The sequence below is a fragment of the Rhopilema esculentum genome, chromosome 15 (assembly GCF_057945365.1).
Source record: "Rhopilema esculentum isolate cy_ngs chromosome 15, ASM5794536v1, whole genome shotgun sequence".
In the NCBI taxonomy this organism is placed as follows: Eukaryota; Metazoa; Cnidaria; class Scyphozoa; order Rhizostomeae; family Rhizostomatidae; genus Rhopilema; species Rhopilema esculentum.
The window spans coordinates 10,072,429-10,078,343 of record NC_142829.1 but is presented as its reverse complement, the minus strand read 5'-3'; positions in this window follow the sequence as shown (position 1 = coordinate 10,078,343).

Sequence of the window (5,915 nt, the reverse complement as noted above, 5' to 3'; positions counted from 1 at the left end):
GATTTAAAGCAAACCATTGTGTGCCAATGGTTTCGTGCGAGCAGACAATGACAGATGGGAAAGAAGATCATATGCAGCAAAAACGAAAGAACGAAGACCTAGTAGAAAAAAACGATTTGCTTTCCCGTTGCAAAAAAAATAAAACTTGATGATCACGTGCAAGTACAGCATTTAAAATTGAAACAGATGAAATTGAGTTTTAGTCAGAGTGATGCAAAGATTCTTTTAAGTGCTGAAGCTAGCTCATAAACGAAGGATCAAATTAATATTCCTGAAACTGAGGACCTGGGGAGAGGAAAACCGGTAATTAACTGCACTGATGCAAATATTCTCGACATCGGTCTTTATTACAACAAAGTGAATCATTGACAGATGAAGAAATGTATGACCTTTGCAAATGTATTTCGCACCCAGAACCTAATTTTGCTTTCCCGATTACAGTAGAAAACCGCAGAAAAAAACATTTCATTCATTACTGGTGGAAGCAGTTTCTCTGGCTCGTCTATTCTAAGTATCTTGAAGGTGCCTTTTGCTTGCCGTGTGTTCTGTTTGGGATGGAAACTGGGAAAATCACGGCAAACTTAACAAGCTCTATAAGTCCCCACTGACACTTCGGTCAAGCGCCCACTGTAAGTTCAAAGATCACCAGTCGAAGTCAACCATTCACAGAAATGCAATGTTGCAGATGGAGCAATTCAAGTTTATCTGTGAAAATAGGGATGCGTCAATCCGTGAACAAACTAACAGCATCCGTCAAAAGAGAATTGAAGAGAGCCGGGAAAAGTTGAAATCGATTTCAGAAACTGTTTTTCTCTGCGGGCATCGAAACTTTGCTTTTCAAACACATCGAGATTCTCTAGCCGACATGGAGACAGATCCTGACGCAAATCCCGGCAACTTTCAGGCTCTCCTCCAATTCAGAATTGAAAGCAGAGATAACGTTCTTGAAAAACATTTTAAAAAGGCTCCAAAAAATGCTAGATCCAAAACAATCCAAAATCAACTAATCACTGGTTGCGGTGAATAACTCGCAAAAAAAGTTACAACAGAAATAAAAAAACCAAAATATTTTTCTGTTTTGGCTGACGAGGGAAAAGATGCAAGTAACAAGGAGCAGATGGCACTTATAATTCGATTTGTTGAGGAAAAGAACGAAATCAGAGAGGAATAGACAAATTCGGCCCAGCGGTCACGTGACTTGAAATGGGTGTTTACATCTGCGGTCTATCAAAGATGGCTACTGCGAAACTATGTACGTGTTGTAAATCTCACGCTAAATGCTGTATTTGTTGGATACTAAATGAATATAAATGGACGAAGTCACTTGTAGGAGCGCCTAAATTTGTTCCTAAAACGTGGACAGACTGGTTGGAACAGTGGACAGACAGCTACTGCAGGAAAAGGAGACACCGGAGCGAAGAGCTGGAAATTTTTCAAGGAGGCCTACGTCCATGATGTATTGATCGCCTTCAGTGATGAAGGGAATCCCACTAAAACAATTGTTCGGGCTAGATGTTTTCGCTCAATGAAGAAAAATGAAGGGCCACACATAATGTATCTTTGTGCCGAGATATGCAGCTACGCAGAAATAAGCAAAGCACAATGCTCCTGCAAAGCTGGTAGCGGAGGCCACTGCAATCACGTATTTGCGCTTCTTTTCCAAGTCAACGACTTTTCATGAAGTGGATTAAAATACATTCCAAAAGACGGTACTTGCACAAGCAGACCCCAACAATGGTACATACCAAGAGCAAGCACAATTTCTTCATTGCCAGTAATGGGGACCCATTTTGCCAATCCAGCCACAAATAAAAATGATGATACGTGAAGGAGAAGTCCGGTGAAATGTAAACTTTATGACGACACATCTGGAATGAATAATCGTTTTAGTTCAGATAACGTAATAAATCAGGTTTCCCAACTAAAGAGCCTGAGCAATGCACCACTCTTTTCATATCTTTTGTCAGATCAAGAGCCATCTATGCAAGTCAACAGGGTCTTGGGGAATTATTCAACGCGTTTGAGGCCCTTCCTCCGTCTTGCAGGACCCAGTGTGTGGCGGGCCAACATATCGTATAATGGTAGCGATAAATATATTGACAGGATTTTTATTTTCTGGAAACCTAAGTAAAATACTTTTATTTTGTTAAATACGGCTGCTGTTAGACTAATTTATCAGCAGCCTCCCCCCGCCCCCCCCGCCCCCCCTCCCCCAAAGTTAATTTCGGTCTTTGATCCTGGTTATCTTCAAATACGCAGTAAATTTTTTGTAAAGATTTTGAATTTAAGTCACTCATTTTCGATTTTTTTATTCAATCACATGAAAAAATTTCAGGGGTTAAGAACCTGGTACGATCGAGTCGGTATTTGCAAGTAAACAACTTACTTTTAACTCCCAGGCCGCTGCACTCCTATAACTCGGGTGAACCGATGAGTTTGCAAACCCAAAATAAAATAACGTTCATGATTTATATGGATGTAGAAATAATCTATCGAAGTAATAATATATCGAATTTATTCGAAAAAGAAGCTAGATTCATGATAAAATGATAAGATTCTTACATTCGTCCGCATGATTGACTTCAGAATTGAGAATTTCTTCGAGCAGCTAAAAATACCTATTCCTTCCAAACTTAAATTCCCTCCCAACATAACGCAGTACCAGCCAACACATATCCTTCATATATTTCATTAGCATCGAATTTTCATTATCTTGGATCAAAGGCTACGTAGATCTCCTCGAATAGTAACTGAACAAGATGAACTGAACTGTCCAGTCCATGCGTGATTTCCATTCAAGGAATCAAAACATGGTGTTTGTGACGTCACACGCACTGGGTCACATGAAATGCCGACAATGGTCGAGACTCGACGATAATTTCATGACATTTAGAGCGGAATTGCGTCAAAACGGACAATAATAATTAACCGAAAACTTGAAATTAAGATTCCATGCATCGTTTTCTACATTATATCAAAAAATAGTTTTGCGTGTCAGTTCACCTTTAAACCATGAAGCAACAATATCGCATTTATACTGCTGAGAAGATCCCGTCCCGCCGAGAAGTTTCGGAGACCCTAGGGCAAAAATGAAAGAAGAGGCCCCTGTGACCGGAAAGCAGAACATTTTTGCTACCACATTCTTCAGATTTGCTTTAGTAACTTCATCCATCTGTCAATGAACAATTGGCCAATCAGTGAGCATGATGCCACTCATATGTTATTTTGATAATGTTTATTGATTGGGAAATATTGATTATATCCGAAGATGCAGCCAATGCGAGCAAAGCAAGCAGAAAATTCATGTAACCATGCCCTTTAAATTACCTTTAAGAAAGACAGTTCAAAGTATTGTTTTAAGTCATTTCTTGCAGTTGTTTAAAAAAGTTTTATTATTTCTAGCAAATGGAATTAGCTACCTTTAAGGGCTTCTAGACTTTGAAGTCCTTAATTCTAGACTTTGAAGTCCAATTAAGGACATGGGGCAGTTTGCCCCCTCTCGCTGCGCTGACAGCAGTTAGTAGACTATGAATAATGCCCCTTCTCATCCTTAATCTTTGTGAGAGTCATACTTGCTTTGTAGGTTGTATTTATATTTTTCTTGAAGTTTTTACTCTGTTTCGTGGTTGGTGTAACCTGTCTTTCTGTCTATGTAAATTTTTGCTACCCAGGCAATCAAAACGTTAAATGCCGACCAGTCAAGAATAGTCCTGTTCTCGAAGGTGGGATGTTTCTGCCTAACCTGGCGATTGGTTCCGTCACACTTTCAAAGTTCTCAAGAACAGCCCCTCCCTAAGAACAGCAGTGCTACTCTAGGTCCACTGGAGATGTTTTTGCTAAACATGGATAAGAAAAACAACTTGATCTATTCATAAGACATTCAGAGGATTCATCCCAGTTTTTGACAAAGCCTTTTGTATTTCTGAAAAGCATCGTCTCCCATCCACTCAACATTTCATTTTTGTGTACGAAGAATGAGTACACTACGTGGTTGGTCGAGGGGAACGCATACATGAATGTATGTATGTACGTATATATATGTATATATAGACGCTTTCCCGTAACCTTTTTGGTATGCAAGGCATGCTCGTTTCCCTGTGATTAGTGTGCCGATTTCTATCGCTTGCGGCCACAAAATGATGATGACTCAACCTCATCAGCAAGCCAGCGATCCAAGAAACTATTGTCTCGTTGCCAAAAGGGAAGTTGGGACAGCTTTTAGCAAAAACAACTGACTCTTTGTGGCATCGTGTAATTTAAGATACGGATAAAGCGGCAATAAAAATTTTGATTGTTAAAAATGTATTGCTATTGTAAATAATGCCATTGTTTTTCTTCGCATATCAGGGCCCTGTGCTCCTACCTTGAAGTTGCCTTCACAAGCACAATACTTAATGAACGTCCAAGCACAATCCCGAGAGCGTCCAGGCAATACCGTCAAAGTCTAAATAGCACTAAAATAAAGCCAGATTATCCAACTTTTATTATTTTGACTTCACAGAGTTTCACAGCCAAGAAATCTTATCTGGAACTCGGGCTAATAGCTTAACCAACTGACAAATTACCAGCAGAAAATTGATTAATCAAAAGAACGCTGAATATAGCACATGGAAAGTCAAGGGAGGTACGCTTTGCAAGGCTGGGGCGAGGCTGCAACTTCCCTGGCTGGAGGTTTTTGCCCAAGTGCCCTAAGACATAGTTAATGCCTGAGACAAATACAAAGCATGCAGAGAAAGATCATCTATAACTGGCATCAGCTGTTAGCTTGATGTTTACAACATAACTGTCTGTCTACAACAGCATCTAAACAGTACCTGTATTCTTCGTACACAGCGACAGGATACCTACCTTTAATTGTGCACTAAATCCTTGTCTGGAGAAAGTTGGTTTGGCAACGTTCCATCTAGGGTCGTCTTTGACAGCGCAATCACAAGCTGCGTCCAGGTTTTGGACAAGACCTTCACCAGCGCAATCACAAGACCACGTCCAAGTATTTCGCAAAAGTAACCTTTCTCACCCGATCAACATTCAAGTTCGAATTCTCTACAAAACTGGTCTAAAGAAAGTTGCTCAGGAAAAATTCCTAGTCGGGTGGCCATTGTTAGCTTATTAACAGGCAGGATCCAAGTTTATGGTCAAAACCCCTTGTATTTTGGAAAAACGTCCTCTCCCGACCGGTCAACATCCAGATTCGAATTCTACACAAATATCTGGTTTAGAATAAGATGGTCCGGTAAAGTTCTTCCTCGGTGGGCAATGCTCTTCCTTGTGACTCTGGACAAAAAAAGTTGGCATGGCTCTCCGTCTAGACTGAATCAAGCTGTTGGTAGGAACATTGTGAAAAACTCAATTTTATCCTACCACACACTCACGAAATTTGGACCATGCATCACAGGTTCTTCTCAAAGCAAAAACACATTTTGATTGTTTGTAATGATAGTTGCCAATAAAAACTTAATCGCGACCCGGTCTCAAGTTCATACCTCCAAAATTGTACCCAGCTCGACAGCAAAACATAGAATAATGTCACACAGTCACAACAATGAGCTTTAGAAGTATCACCAGATTTGAAGAAACCAAAATCTTATTAGCGAAAAAAAATTACTTTCACAAAAATTTTCACATCCAGTCACAAAAATTACTTGATGAGTTTTTGTTCCATGTTAACATTGTGGTTTTTTCCATTCTAATGAACACATCAAAGGCATCTAAGACACAGATTTGCAGAATGAATCGAAAAACTCGACGCCATCACTGAAAACAAGAGATTATTTTCTGCATTTGTTCCATATTTTCTGCATTTTCTGCAAATGAGTTTTTTTGTTCCATGTTAACTTTGAGGTATTTTCCATTCTAATGAACACATCAAAGGCATCTAAGACCCAGATTTGCAGAATGAATCGAAAAACTCGACG